This window comes from Bombyx mori, chromosome 5 (assembly GCF_030269925.1).
Source record: "Bombyx mori chromosome 5, ASM3026992v2".
Classification (NCBI taxonomy): Eukaryota; Metazoa; Arthropoda; class Insecta; order Lepidoptera; family Bombycidae; genus Bombyx; species Bombyx mori.
The window spans coordinates 12,547,743-12,564,763 of record NC_085111.1 but is presented as its reverse complement, the minus strand read 5'-3'; the positions used below and the strand labels follow the sequence as shown (position 1 = coordinate 12,564,763).

General features: G+C 36.9%; 1 protein-coding gene across 1 annotated transcript in view; it reads right to left on the bottom strand.

Moving 5' to 3' along the window:
* LOC101737164 (uncharacterized) overlaps positions 1 to 16,143 on the bottom strand; it is a 55,635-nt gene extending 39,492 nt beyond the window's left edge. The window contains exon 1 of the mRNA XM_012693827.4: positions 15,854 to 16,143. The gene's annotated coding sequence lies outside the window, so the exon portion shown is untranslated. The remainder of the gene's footprint in view (positions 1 to 15,853) is intronic.
* Positions 16,144 to 17,021: the final 878 nt, after the last annotated feature.

The following is a 17,021-nucleotide window of genomic DNA, read 5'->3' as shown; positions in this document are numbered from 1 at the left end:
CTTACTTGTATATCATTTAAAAAGCTGACTATTTTCTAAAAAAAAAGTTTGTTGATAACACAATTCGTCAATTGTCGTCTACTAAAAAATTGGTTATCAAACATACTTCTGTAGAGGTACTTAACGGTTTGTCTTTGTCGATTTAATAATATTTAGATCATTTAAGGAACTTCAAAAATGCACTACGCATTTTTTGATTGCCTCTTGATTTTTATTTTACTGTTTGTATTTCATTGAACTGTAATGTATTCAGGACGTTATTTTATTATAAAATAGATTTGTTACAATTTTTTATGCAGATTGACACATTTTGATGCACTTTCTTTGGAAAGAATTTACGCTCAAAATACACCGTCATGACAGAATCATGATAAAGCACACCTTCGACAAATAGGAAATAGGTTTACTAAAATGCTTATTTATCGTAACATACACAAAGGGAGCATCACTTGGAGGACTTCCGTTGAAGTGTAGGGAAGTATGTAAGAATGTATTTATTTACGTTGATACTTTTGTCAATGGGCGTTAGGGTTTATTTCGGTGAGTTATGACCCTTTGCACAAAGACGGTTTTTATATTCTATTTATCGGAACGTAATAAATTCTGCATTCTGTATAGAAAATAAGAACATTATATTCGTGATTTATGTTTTCACATTCAATAACATGATTATTTTTATGGGAAATCGTGTAATACTCAATAAAGTCTGAATTATAGTTCTCAATTATTTACTCAAAAGTAAATACGTCATCTAGATGAAGTATATAATATAAACATTTAAAGCTTAGTTTTTTAATAGTATTAGGTTGTATAAATACTACATTTGAACTATTCTGTGTTCTATATATAAACTGATAATATTATATTATTATTATATCCTATACATAACTACGATTATGTCACTTAATAGTATTTAAGTGTTTCTAAAGATAAATGTATTTATTCAGCAAATTAGAAAAAAGTAGGTACTTCAAATAACAGTAGTTTTAAGTAAATTGTAAAACCGAAAAAAAATATTTTTATGGTTATCTAGTGAATATAGGTCACACACCACTATGACATTGATGATTGTATGATAGACCTTGATTTCTTAAAATTACTCGCGTTGCTACCGTCTTTTAACATTACCATTGTAGAAAACATCCATGGAGTGCCAACAATAATTTTGGTAAGTTTCATCACGTATGGATGAAAAGTTTAGGAAGCTAATTAGGAAGTTAATTATTTATATAAAAATAGGAGAACGAGGGAATCACGATTTTTTATTTATTAATTGCATCGATGGTTGGACGAGCTCATGGCCCACCTGGTGTTAAGTGGTTACCGGAGCCCATAGACATCCACACCGTAAATGCCGCCACCCATCTTGAGATATGAGTCCTAAAGCTCAGTATAGTTACAACGGCTGCCTCACCTTTCAAACCGAAACGCATTACGGCTTCACCGCAGAAATAAACAGGGTGACGGTACCTACCCGTGCGGCTCACAAGAGGTCCTACTACCAGTAATTAATAATAATAGTGTACTAAATAATAATAATAGTGGCTTCACTCTACATGTAATGCCTTCAGTATCAAGGTATTTATACTTTTTACAATTGATTTCAATTGTTAATTTCTTAGGTTCAAAGGTTTATTTAATTTTAGATTATTCTATTGCTATTCGTGAAAACTGTTTTATTGGCTATTACTTGACTATTAACTATTTTATATCCCGTTAGTTCTTATATTAAATTAGCAAATATAGTAAAACATACTATAAAGTAAACACTAGTATAACATTATGTGGACCCAACTTTATTCAAAATGATATATTATTTATGAACCAAAACGAAAAGTAAAAATAACAAGTAGCTACAAAACGCTGCTAAAAGGAAAATACTATTAAACGAATGCTATCGTAACGATCCTATTTTTTCGGAGGCGCTTTCAAAAGGGTATCTGAATCTTTCCTTACGGTTCGCAGGAAGGAAGCAATACAGTCCCACGATCGGAACACATCAAAAAAGTTTAAGGAAATATAATATAAAATGCAACTAGCTACGCGGACGACGCGATGGTGTATTATTATAACGAGCTACGTCATTTGTCAATAGGAGTGAGATTTAGTGTCCGCTTTATAACACGGTCGGTCCCCTGACACGGAAGGATCGCGGGGACTATTCGTAATAGCCTGAATAACCTGAGACTTTTATACGCGGCTTCGTCCCCGTCGCAGATATAACGAACTATTCAAAGGGAAATGACACCTCGGGTTTTATGAAAGCGTTCTACGTGTCTCCAGAGAATTGACGCCCACTAGTCTACGCTAACAGTTGTTAACATTAGGAGTAACAGCAGAATGAGATTTGAAACATCATATAAGATTTGCAGTGAAATTACGCTTCGATAAATATCAATGAGAGTGATCATGGAACCAGCAATATAATCAGGAGATGGGATCAAATAAAAAACCAATATGAAAAGAAATAAAGGATATTTTCATTACGAGCCTGCGGTCCGAAACAGCGAAATGGACCGCATTTAAATTTTGATAGGGCTCTCCCTATCTGTGCATCAATGAAAGGGGACTGTCAGAGCGAGGACCCTCGGTAACATTAAGAGCCTTTTCCCATTGTTTTACGACATTTAATCGAGTGGACCCTTTGTAGGGTACTCTGTTAATTCTATTATTATTAATTTATGGTATGCTATGACATTTTGTTGGTATAAATTATTATTATAAAAATTCGAAGTATAAAAAGCCTGATTAGCTTATAATTTTATGGAGAAAGTGCATTTTAATATTCTGCCACTTATTTGGCAATGAATATCTTGAAGTGAATAATAGTGTTAATCAGCTATGAGGTAACATATACATCACCAAAAATATCTATGCAGCATTAGGAAAATCAGATTGATACAAATTGATTTTATCAACGTAAAATTTATTAGGACAAGCCCATTTGAGTTGTGTAGATCACGAACTACCAATCGCTACTAATTTCTGATGTGAAGAGCAACCGTTATACCAACGCGGCTGAAGCTTTGATCTCTTCTCACAAAGTAAGTGGGAGTATTTACCTTATGGTATTTATAGTTTCCAATAACCGAAATGGCAGTGAGCGCGTCCGTCTAGACCAATTATGAAAACCAAGTGTTTGTCATATATCACAGCTCTTATCGATCTGGTTTGAAACACCATTTCAGCAGTCACTTTTAAGATTGCAGTCGAGTCTTCTACTTCGTGTCTTAAGGTGAACAGTAAAATTCATCTATCTATACGATTCGGTGACTGGTCAATACCTAATCGGCCGTCTCTACCCAACTATAAATATACTGATCTGTAGGTCCATAATGACGAAAGCTATAAAGTATTCGAGATATTTAATGAAAATTCTCTTCGAATAAAAAATATAATAAATTGCACACTTAAGGGTCACAGGAGGGTACATACAATGTAAATATCGCAGTCCACCTTGATGTGGAGGTCAAAATTGCATGACTGTCCCACCATATAAAGGGAAAAATATAATAGTTTGGCATCAAAAATAAGCTGAATAGTTGTATCAGCCCGAATAGGCTTCCAAAATTATATGAATACAGGAATTATAGGACAGGAATTGATAAATAAAATTAGAGGCTTGGGTTAGAAAATAGGTAGAACATTTTTGTTAAGGATTATAAATACAGAGTAGCGGTAAAGAAAGAAGGTTGTACTGTAAAAACGGAGACCTTAGAACTCATGCTTCAAGGTGGGTGTCGGCATTTACGCTATATATGTGTATGGGCTCCGGTAAACATTTAACACCAGGCTTAGGTAAACATTTAACACCAACTTTAGGCTTTGAGCTCGCTTACACATCTAAACCAATAAATAAATAAAATTAATTTAATTAAAATAAATTTAGACTGTAGTATCAGTATCTCGGCGAATTTCTAGTTCAGACTTGCCAATAATTCCAACCGGATACAAAATCTTAGCAATTGCACTTTCGTAGGCATCAGACAAGCAGCATGTTGAAAGCATGCAAAACGAACTATTTCAAATATATGTCATTCTAGTGATTGGTGAACTTAATTATTGAGGTAAAGACAAAGAAAAGTTATGCAGACATTTTTAACCTGTGCAGACGTTATATTTTGGGCCTTCAATTGCCTCATCAATAAGCACCGCGTCGTCCTTCTATCGTACGTGCCACGTATGCTGTAAATAATCGTATAATATAATAATTTCTTTATAAATATTAATAAAACTATGTCATTTCACAGGTCGATATGGAAAAAAAACTGAAAACAGTACATAGTAATGCTAATACGTTATTATATGATCGGTTCCCGCCTATTTATCGATTTGACTTCGAAGAAGAACAAGGTAATGAAGGCTGGCGCTCTAGTAAAAGGTGTATCGTGATTTTTTCTGCCAAATTATAGTACACATGTGCAAAAACTTGCCCACTCTCGTCAACCCACGTTTGACTGATAATCGTGATGCGGTTATGCAACGTATGCTTATAAATTGAGTGCTTATAATTAGAGTTTACTTTGTTGCGATATATACATATATTATTACTGCAAGAAAATTTTACACTATAATGACAAAAACAAAGGGCAGACAATTTGATTTTTTCGAGGGCTGACCCTCTCATGTCGAAAAAGAGAACCGAAGGAACAAGATTTATCCTTTTACAAAAAGGGTTTTTTTTTTGTTTCTGGCTACATAATTGTTTTTCCTTTCTCTGTGGTTATTTATCTGCTAATTGTAATCTATTTATGTGGTACGACGTCAAGCTAGGGTAAGTATTTAAGAAATATAAAACAACAAACCGAATTTGTTAAACGCGTTTGTGTTTTTAAAAACGTACCCTAAATTAATTATTACAATTACAATGTGGCTAAAATATGTAGTATAATACGTACATATATAGGCTACATATACATTTCCTTTTATTATTAACTTCGCTCATGGTTTTTCATTATCTACGAGATGGGAGCTTGAGGTAATTCATAATCCCAATTTCATTCCTTCAGCTTCTTTAAATCTAAACGCATGACTTTCATGTCATAGTAGACCTGGGCAGGGCGGTAGTCGTTGAAACCTAGATGCTCACTTCGAAAAGATGGATCCTCGAATGATCGCGGCCGCCGGCTCGCTGAGTCGGCGGTTGCCAAACGTTCCTGACCCGCGACAGCTACATGGCGACGTGACTTCAGCAACGCGTGATCGCGATCAGAGCGGTAAGTGGCCACCGCACTGTCGCGTTTGAGACGACATGTGTGCTCGCCTGGACGCCTCTCTGTGGCATGAATGCGGAGGCGCTCGCCGCAAATTACGCGTGGCGATGTGACCTCCATTCCTGATGGGAGCTACGTCCCGGCGCGGCGGAAGTTCGAGCGCGGAGGCTTCAATCTCGGCGGACTGTTGCACCTTGCAGACCTAACTTACAGACAGCGGACCGTCGAGGTGATCCGCCTGGTTCTTTCGGACTGGTTACGAACCGCCACCGAAGACGTTTCACTTTCCGGGCAACGCAGCTGTTCACGGGACACGACCATTTTGGTCGCCATCTGCAGCTCGTCACCGGAAGAGAACCGACGCCGGAGTCCCACCACTGCAGTGGTTGCGACTAGAACACAGTGGAAACGGCACATGCTCGCGCACTACCCCGCTTTTGCCGCAGGGCCGCTTCTTCGTCGCAAAGATAGAACCAGACCTGTCGCTGTCGACCATCGCCATTACGATGTTCGAGAGCGACGGGTCTTGGCAGGAGATGTTCGATTTCTGCAAGCCCACCATCTCGCAGAAGTGAGCGGCGAAACAAGAAAGGGAGAGCTCTTCATCCCTCGCGGCGTCATGTCGCCGCCACCAAGTCAAGGGTCGGAAGAAGACGTTCGCACGCTACTATCACTCTAGCGCGCTGGCACCAAGAGGATGGGACGACGCGCTGCCGACTGCGGTTCGCAGTGTGGTCCGCGTTGCCGTCATCACCATACGTACTGTGGAAAAGTAACCCGGTCAGCAATGTATCGCGATCCGACTTAGCAGGCTGGTCCAGAACCAGCGAGGTATCCCATAATATCGACAGCACCGCCCGGGTAAACTGACGGGCTCCCATACCGCATAGAATGGCATCGTTAGTCGTCGACATTTGTCTCGACGATCCGTCAGTCGGGTGTACTCAGGGTGGCACCCCGAGTCTCTTATAGTGTTAACCGCGGGTAAACGCTACTGTGCCCGGGCGGAGATCGAACGTTAGGTAAGAGAGTTCAAGGGGAGTAATTTGATGAATAAGGCCAAAAACATTCTTGAACCCGCGATCCGTTCCCGAAATCTATGGACTGTCAAGACCCACATACACCGCGCGCTCCTTAGGCGTGAAGGAAACCTTATGAGGTTCAGCTCCCGGTCCGAGAAAAAAGGACCTTAATTGGTACCTACGTTAGGTACGTAGGTACTAAGGCCTTTTTTTTAAATAACCTCTTACGCTGATTGATGCCGCTTACTTCAATACATAATATAATACACTGGTAAAATCCAGTGTGTCGGTACATTGAAATAAAGTAATAAAAATCGAAAGAGAGTACAAATAAAAGACTTATTAACATAGCCAGTGGTTTTTAGAATTTTTTTTGTGTGTGTTGTTTGCACGCACACATCTCCGGAAAATCTGAATGAATTTTCGCGTACCTTTTACAGGTAGAATAAAATTCATTTACTAGTGGTAGGACCACTTGTAAGTCCGCGCGGATAGGTACCACCGCCCTGCCTATTTCTGCCGTGAAGCAGTAATGCGTTTCGGTTTGAAGAATGGGGCAGCCGTTGTAACTATACTGAGACCTTAGAACTTGTATCTCAAGGTGGGTGGCGCGTCTATTTTAATAAAGTTAGATGCTAAAAGTTACATAGTAAATAATATTATTATATGGGCCAGCAACTCTTTCAGATAGACAAGCCATGTTTTGACACTCAGACCACTGACCCGTATTGACCAAATCCTAGATGAAAATATTTAATACCCTTGATTCTAGCTTCGGGAAACAATATAGGCTACCTTTTATCTAACTTCTGAGCCGGGGTCACCGCCTTCGCAATATAAAGCCACGCTTCGATATAGCAAAAGATTGAAAGGAATCGAGATTTTAGATGTATTGAATAAAACTTAAGAAGTCTTCAAAACTCACATAATATTGTCAAATTATGGGAAGAGCTGAATAAAATGTAAAAAAATTACAATTATGTGTTTGGAAAAATAAAATAAGATCCCATCAAAACACTATCGTACCATTAAAATACTTTTTACAATAAGTAAGCACCACATAATGTACATTAGGTATCTGAATCGATATTTGCAAATTTTTTAATTTTAAATGATAAGTACTCAGGGTCCTGAAATGCTCTCAACATTTCAGAATTAAGCCGAGTAACCATATTAACGGCTGCCCAGGTGTGGTAAAGCTGTTATTCGTTCACGGATATGATTGGATTTCAAATGAACTCTGCCCTGGTCGGTTCAACTTCGAAACATAATCCGCAGATCAATGAAAATCGCAAGCTAAATTGGATTTCGATTTAATTTAAAAAAAAAACACCTTTTATTATTTACGATTTTAATTTTCTTTTCGTGTATGTACTCGTAATAGTATTGGTATAGTTTGAAATTACATCATCTATATATATATAAAAATGAATTGTTGTTCGTTAGTCTCGCTAAAACTCGAGAACGGCTGGACAGATTTAGCTAATTTTGGTCTTGAATTATTTGTGGAAGTCCAGAGAAGGTTTAAATGGTAGATAAATATGAAAATGCTCGGAATTAAATAAAAATTACAATTATTTTTTTCTTTTGTTGTGTCCCCCGTCGGACGAATTCCTTTTGTTTGTGTTAAGTTTATTTTATACAAAATTTTAGGTATTTTATTTATCGATTGAGGCGCTACGAAGTCTGCTGGGTCAGCTAGTTTAGAATAAATATACAACGGTAGAAGATAAATGCACCCAGAACCGGAATGATATTATTATTTATACGCATGCCCGTGCACTTGTCAAAATTCGACCGTATTAACTGACACTTTGAGTTTTAAATTCTCTAATGTTTTTTTTTTTATTTTCTGTTTTGTTATGTGATATTTTTCAATTAAAAAGCGCTAAAAATAGTGTTTCTAGAATAGTTTTATTGAAAGGCAAACCTCGTCAATAGCTACTAAAGAAAAAATAAAAGAATATCGGTTCGGTATCGGTTTCGTTGAAAAACAAAGCAGAAAATGATACTCAACTATTTTTCCATTACCTACTTTTCACTTTGATTTCAATTTATTTACTAGCACATTCATATAAAACACAGTTTCAATCATTGTTGGTTTGTTGGTGAGCAGTGTAACTCATATTTAATGCAGTTGGCTGGCGAATACTACCCGTACTGCTTATTATACGTTGTTTTGGATAGTTTGCAGGTAATTATTTTTTTTATTGCTTACATGAGTGGACGAGCTCACAGCCCACCTGGTGTGAAGTGGTTGCTGGAGCCCATAGACATCTACGATGTAAATGCGCCACCCACCTTGAGATATAAGTTCTAAGGTCTCAAGTAAAGTTACAACGGCTGCCCTACCCTTCAAACCGAAACGCATTACTGCTTCGCGGCAGAAATAGGCAGGGTGGTGGTACCTACCCACGCGGACTCACGAGAGGTCCTACCACCAGTAATTACGCAAATTATAATTTTGCGGGTTTGATTTTTATTACACGATGTCCTTCACCGTGGAAGTCAATCGTGAAAATTAATTTTGTTGAGTGCGTATTTCATTAGAAAAATTAGTACCCGCCTGGGATCCGAACACCATTGCACCGCTAGATACGAATGCACCGGACATCTTATCCTTTAGTCCACGACGACTTTGTTACGTTTCAGTGGCATTTATAGTGTTATTTTTTGTACATTTCTATTTACACTTTTACAAAACATTATATTAACCACTTACAAATTTACATGACATCTTAGTTTCGTTCATTTACATATAAAGTTATATATTATATTTATATACTGTCTACTCAAAACCCCCCTTAAATTATTTTACCTCTCATAATAATTATATTCTAATATTTAAATACCTATGCATCTTGTTAAATTTCGAAGTAGTCAATAGCGTCGAAATTTAATAAAAGTATCTATTAGTTTTAACAAAAAAAAAAAAAACTACTAACTGTCTTAATTTATAGGAGCTGCTCTCTTTGACGTATTCCCACCTTATAGATAGCCTCTCCTGACTCTAATCATGGGATTATGCTATGGTTTGGATTCCAATGCCACTATAAATTTTGTAAATTATTATTATTAATCAATAAAATATCTATAAAATATAATATCTATAAAAATACTTTTACCGATCAATGTGGTATTTTTTTATATTAATTTATTATTTCCGACGTCACAGGACGACTGACCAGGACCACGACTGATTACTGATCCGTGAATAATACAATGACAATAAAAAACGGGATATTAAACCGTAAAAGCGGTTTTAACTATGAATACGACTCGCGGATAACGAAGAAAATCTATAATGTATTCACGAATGAATTCTGTGATCAAGAAAAATACAGCGTATAAAGAAATCTAAAGTTCATGAATTTGTAAAAATATCGTCAAACCATCTATCGTCTTATCTATTACTGTAGTTCAGACATTCTGATGTTAGTGAAACTTTAATTCCATTAATTATGAACGGCGTTGAAAATGTTTTTTTTTTATTTTATTTTTTTATTGCTTAGATGTGTGGACGAGCTCACAGCCCACCTGGTGTTAAGTGGTTACTGGAGCCCATAGACATCTACAACGTAAATGCGCCACCCACCTTGAGATATAACTTCTAAGGTCTCAATATAGTTACAAGGGCTACCCCACCCTTCAAACCGAAACGCATTACTGCTTCACGGCAGAAATAGGCAGGGTGGTGGTACCTACCCGTGCGGACTCACAATAGGTCCGTCCTACCACCAGTGATTACGCGAAATTTCGTTTTTTTTATTGCTATTGGTGACCTAGGTCATGGCTCATTAGCTTTAAAATTCTTAATGGAGCACATAGACGTCAACAACGTTAATGCCGCTTCAGACCTCAACTCGCCTTGACACACGAGGTCGGAGTCCCAATTGTACAATATAACGGGTGTCCCATACCCTTCAAACCGGAATACATAACTGCTTTGCTGTAAAGATAGACGAGACGGTAATACCTACCCGTGCGGTCACATAAAACGCCCTACCAACAGTAATTGCGCAAATTATTTTTTATTGCGGGTTTGATTTATATATATTTACATAGTGTTATTCCTTCATCGTGGAATTCATTCTTGATCATGTGCTAAACACCAATTTCAGTAGAATATATATAGGCGTATACCTGCGAGAAAGTAGAAGGGAAGAGACCCCGCGGCCGATTACCTAGCCGTTGGTGAGATCAAGTAACCGCTCTAACTGGGTTGCCAGTCGCAACCGCCATTCGAGCAGCTGAGGACCGGACGATATGGGAACAGCTCATGAGACAGGCAACGGTTAAGTTTCAGGGACACGACCTTCACCAATGAAGAAAGCGACGAAGAAGAAGATACCTGCGAGATTTGAGCACCGGCAAAGTCGTAGCGCTTAATATAGGTATATTCCCTTAAGCCGAAGTCAATCGTGAACGTTTATTAAGTACGTGTTTTATTAAAAAATTTTTGATGTAATTACTTTGTTAATCGCTCAAAACTAAGCGTGGAAGGTAAACTATCAATTGTATTATGTATTGTACGGTCAAAGTGAGTACTAGTGTTTTCAATGTAAACTTATTTGAAAAACCCCCAAAAGCATACCCGATACTTATTTAACCGTTAATTAAAATACAGTATATTGATGAGATTGTGGCAAACAAACGAAACAATTAACTTCGTTTGCAAATAACAAGCCAATTTGTTGGTTTAATCTATTTTAATATCCGTATGTCGTAATACAACTGGGAACCTGTTACCGCTATGCGAGTGAAATATCGACAGAATAATTTGATGTAAATTGATTCGCTGTCGATACCCACTTGAAATTACTGACAGGCTTATATCTAAGCGTTTAGAACAAGAGACAGTTTAATTATCTGATGAATAAATAGTTCCATGATTGGTCAAATGGTTATTGAATGACATAAGCGTCGTCTTCTATATCTTGGACATAGTAGCGCTGGATTGGACCCATTCGGCTAAGCTGCTGGTGAAACTGACTACAGTGTCACGGAGATGTTTAGTGAATTAGCAAGTTTGATTCCTGTTTAGCGTCAGTATTTTTGTGATATATTTTTTTCAGGGTCTGTCTTGTACTTTCTTTAGGCACGCAATGCACAGACGAGCGTCCTATCTTGGGGCTGTTGAGTGTGTAACATTTATTGATAATTGATTTCATCATTATAAGATAGTTATTGCTTAATAAATTAACGTCTTTAATCAATTTACAAATTTAAAACGATTAATGACTTTGTTCCCGAAGAAAATTTCGTAATATAATTTCAAGGTTACATAATTATTTAACACGTTTGTTTGTTTAATACATTTTTATTTTATTTTTTATTGCCTTCGTAGGCAGACGAGCATACGGCTCACTTAATGGTCAGTGGTTACCGTCGCTCATGGACGTCAGCAATGCTAGGGGCCAAGCCGCTGCCTAAAAAGAGCTTAAATTAACTACTGGTGGTAGGACCTCTTGTGAGTCCGCACGGGTAGGTACCACCACCCCGCCTATTTCTGCCGTGAAGCAGTAATGCGTTTCGGTTTGAAGGGCGGGGCAGCCGTTTAAACTATACTGAGACCTTAGAACTTGTGTCTCAAGGTGGGTGGCGCATTTACGTTGGAGATGTCTATGGGCTCCAGTAACCACTTAACACCAGGTGGGCTGTGAGCTCGTTCACCCAACGAAACAATAAAAAAAAATTCGGTCAACAAATTGTCTACTTATTGATATACATTTTATATCTGCATTCATAAGGAATATCCCGAAAAGCTCAGGTGCACGATAAATATTGTCAAAGTACGGACAAGGAAAGATTTATTTCAATTGAAATTGCTATTTTCTGTACATTCAATTTCTTGAAATTATAATAGAGATAATTCAAAGAGTGACATTCTGTTAGAAGAGCTCTCGCAAAATCGAAGGGTTCAACTTAGATATACGGTTTGTTAGATTTATCAGCTTAAATAAAAAAAAAGTCGGTTGTCTGTAAAGTCAGTTTACTGATGATAGTTGAACGTGACAATGTCATAAGAAAATACTGATGGAATGATTTCATTCTTCAATTATCGCAATTATCGTTGCTATAAACAATTGACACCACATTCACTTTTCACTGAACTTCATACTTGACGAAAACATGTAAATGTATTATTGTATAGCAGCTGTCCACGCGGATGCATCGCTCACTCAAGTAGGAGAGAGACAGTTGTCGAACGCTGCCGAACGCGGCGGCCGATTGTGCCTCTTTGTCGCTCGTTGCGCACTCTCTCTTGCACTTCAAGCCTCAAATGGAATGCCTCAGAGCGAAGTAACGCCGCATGAGTCATGTTTTTTCGTGCGTGCAGCCGGCTCCTTCGAATTATAAGACGTTGTCACGTCAAAAATGCATAAAGGTGCTTCAAATGTTTGTGCCTATTTTAGTTATTTTGTTTATTTCCTTTGTTTTATCATTCATTTCACTCTTGATAGAATCTTCACTCAGACAGGAATTCACTGCCGGTCGTGATGGTTGTAAAATATTGAAGGGAGCAGATTTGATTCGTCTCATACAATTCAGTCATTCAGTCATCCTCGTCACGTTATAGCCCTGATTTAGTCCACTGCATGGGTGAGCTCCCGCGCAATCTTATGCTATCTACCGTTCTTTGCACGACGAAGTATTATAATAATAATATGTATTGGTAATCTCGTCGAGAAACATGTCAGAAAAACCTAACATCGGAGACCATACCGTATCGATGTGTTCGTATAAGGCTCTGTCTATGAACCGTTTGTATATATTTAGCTTATAAAGTGATTTTTAGAACGAAGTAATGTACGATGAACAAAATTAAAAAATTTCAAAACCACGTTCTCCAGTGCGTAAAAAAACCCATTTCTTAAACAGATTTAGAGAGATTACGGAGCGTCAAAATTTCAATAAGACCTGCAATGTGGCGAATAAAGCAACTGAATTTGAATTGGCAAGTTTGTCCCATACATATTCAGTGGAGGCGACGACGCAGTGCGCAATACTTTTGGCACTCTCGCTTGCATATAAAAATGAAAGTGGTTACTCCGCGATGGTGCATTACCGCCGCGTTTAGTGTCTGACTTTAGCTGACCTATTTGATGCTGGTAAGGTAGACTTATGTGTGTTAAGTGTTATATATATGTAGTTATGTATGGACGATCCTAAAAGTAAGCGGTAAAAATTTCTGTAACAGAAAACGGAAATTAATTTCCAACACTGTTCGCCCAGAGATCGAAATTTGATGATAATTACCGACACCTTGAAATTCATTTACATTCTATGCATTAATCCCGTTCCGTAACTAGACTTGTGACTATTATTTTGTGCTCAGAAGAATAAACCAGTTCATAGCCTACCTTTTTTTAAATGATTATCGGAGCCAATAGACATCACTACTTGAATGCCTAGTTTGAGTCATGAGGTCTACTTCTGAATTGTACATGGCCGTCCTATTCTTCAAAACACATATTATTAAGTATCTTGCGTCAACATATAATATTTTATTATTCTGTTTTCATTTTTTATAATCAACTAGCGACCCGCCCTCACTTCGCTTCGGAAACATTAAAACACACATGAAAGCAAAAAAATAAAAATTTTTTTTTTATTTTAAAAGTAGCCTATGTTCATCAGGGACAATATCGGCTTCTAATGGAAAAAGAATTTTTCAAATCGGTCCAGTAGTTGCGGAGCCTATTCGAAACAAACAAACAAACAAATCTTTCCTCTTTATAATATTAGTATAGACAATGGCAATGTATCCTTGGATCGCGAGTACTTTAGGTTAACCCCACTGTACCCTTTAGGAATAGAGTTAAAGGAATCAGTAAATTTGCTCTTTTATTTTCTTATTGTAGAAAATGGTACCTATTTTTAAATACCTATTGTTAACAAAGCAAACAGAATTCGTAGATAGGAAAAAACGTAGAGGCGGCTGGTGGATGACCCCGCTTCTCCCCGAGACCGTAGATCCCACGCGTCAGATGATGCTTTGTAATATAATACATTGCGTCTAATGCAGATAGAAACATTAATGGGAACTTTCCAACTATTTTTTTTATATTATCGTGTTCGAAACCAGCACCATTTTTTTTATTGTCCTTGTAGGCAGACGAGCATACGGCCCACCTGATGGTGAGTGGTTACCGTCGCCCATGGACTTCAGCAATGCCAGGGGCAGAGCCAAGCCGCTGCCTACCGAAAATTGCCAGAGCCGCTGCCTACCTGGCATTGCCATATCTTTGTTTTTTGTCAAGTTCCAGTACACCTACACGGGAACGTATCAAAGAAAGATATTCCCCGACAGACCAACGATCCGAACGTTGTTGTTCTGAACTTGTTCATTTAAGATGACACTCTTTACTTGAATAAACAGGTGATTGAAATAATTCAATACTATTCTATGTAAAATATCGACGGCAAGTTTCAAATTTACTTTTTTGATATTCGTCTTAGGTTTTGTTATGGAATTTAATTCAATAGCTCAAGCGAGAGAGTGTTCAAGTTGCTTTTAATAGAAACAGACATTAGCGGTCGTGGGTATACCGATTTTCTTCTGCGTATGTTTGTTTTAAATCCAATCATAATGACTATCTCTTTCAAAACTCTTATTTTACATTTACACATATTTTTTGCTTTATTTTTAAATATTCCTCTTCTTCGTCTTGGTACTTTAAAGATATAATGGACATTATACTCCCAGAAATTTGTAAGAAAATCCCTAAAAATTACGACTTCAAATTTTGAGTTAATTCTAAACGATAATTCGTTTACTGTACATTCTAAATTCTTATACGGGCTGCTAAAAATATGAAATCACTTATTGTTATTAATGTCCCTTGAATAAAGATGTCTGATATCTTTACGCTACAAACCAGAATTTCCATCAGACGTTTCAAATGACCCACATTTTTCACGGAGATTGTCTCATAAATATGTATCACACGCTCCAAAATGAATGTTGCAACGACTCGAAATAATTATATTCACATGTTTTTTTTTTTTATATATTCAATACATCTTCAAGGAATATTTCATACTGAATTAAATCTCGCAGTATTTAAATATTACCCAAATTTATATAGGAAAATAAAGGGAATTTATTCAGGAGGACATAAAAGATTACCATGTATTTCACGCGAAACCTTTTCTGAAGCCTCTCGTGTCAAGTTATTAATAAATTATGTTAAGATCTTACAGGAATTAAGTTTATTCAATTTTAATTCATTCATTAACATGAAATTAAACAGCTTTATTTATATGAATGCCGTAATATTCCTGTAGTTATAAAAATAAAACGAAATCAAACTAATTTCATAAATTCAGAGTCTTCTGTGTGTTTTCAAATTTCATACGGTATTTTGCGCGATATTCAAATTTGAATTCGACAAATAACACCCTAGTAGTCATGACCATGAAAATAATATAGTTATAACTTTAAAAAAAACCTTAAAAAAATATGTTAATTTCGGAATTAATTTCTGAACACTTTATCATTTTAAACAAAATTTCGTGGATGATGGAATAACTTAAAGGAAAACTTAGTTTTCTATTCTTAGAATATTTATTCTCTCTTCCTTTTTTTATGTAATTGAGCTTCACGTTCCTTACCTCGCAACCCTCCTCGTCGGTCCTAATTAGCAATAACAGTCTTGAAGATCACTAAAACGTCAAACTATCACAACAAACGTTTCACGCACTTGTAAAAGTTGGAACGAGCTTAACTTACGGAACGTAGCCACTCACATTTTTCAAGATCACGTAATACACGTATAAAGACGCTCGGCGAGTGTTTTCATAAGTTTATGATTATTTTATAGTCGCGTCACTTACGTAAGTAGAGGCGCAAGATAGCGAGGAACGCGGCCAGCGGCTGGCTCCGCGTGACGCCGGATGCCACTGAGCCGAGGCTGCCTATCGCCGCCCAGCGCGCATGCCTCTATCACAATAAAACCTAGCTCACACATACATTCAAGCTAAACTCGCACGCTTCGTCGGACAGATTTTTATTTATACAACAACTCTATCACCGGCGAAACCACCTGACTTGGAATATTAGTTTCGCAACATTCTCAATATAAGCTTTTCAACGTGCGAACGCTACTCGGATATTTCGTGTGTGCATGTATCCTTAAGATCCCACGTTTTAACTATTCATGAAAGGTTTATCCTGTGTGCGTCGAACCGATAACCGACTGCCTGATAGTTTCCTTATCGTATTTTGTAGGGGCCACTAGCAACACTATAGCCTTTTATGGGAAATTGATTTCCCGAAACTTTTCTTGTATAGAATACTATATTATGATCTAACAACATTAGGACTTTCCGATCGGTATGAAGGCAGTAAAAGCGATTGTTATAACCAGATTTCATGATTTAGAAAAAAGCTTTATAATATATACAGTGGTGGTCATAGAATTAGAAACATTTCTTATGATTAAAAAATGTTCGTAAAAATATACACATTCAATAATTAATAATCATGCAATAATATAGCCACTCAAATAAAAAACTCAATAAATGCATTAAATATAAAACATATCTAACTTTTAATTACAAAATGAGTCTTGTACACGTGTATGTAGGAGTTTATTTTCTGTTACTGGCCGCTTGGACGCCTAATTAGAAACATTAAAAAAGCATCCATAGCTCGTTATTTTTTTGAAATTGGAGAATAGCATTTCTTTTTTGGCTTTTTCTATTCTTTTGGCGGCAATTCAAAATTTAATCTGATATCTGTATACTATTTAAAGATACTATTATCTATACCATTATATAT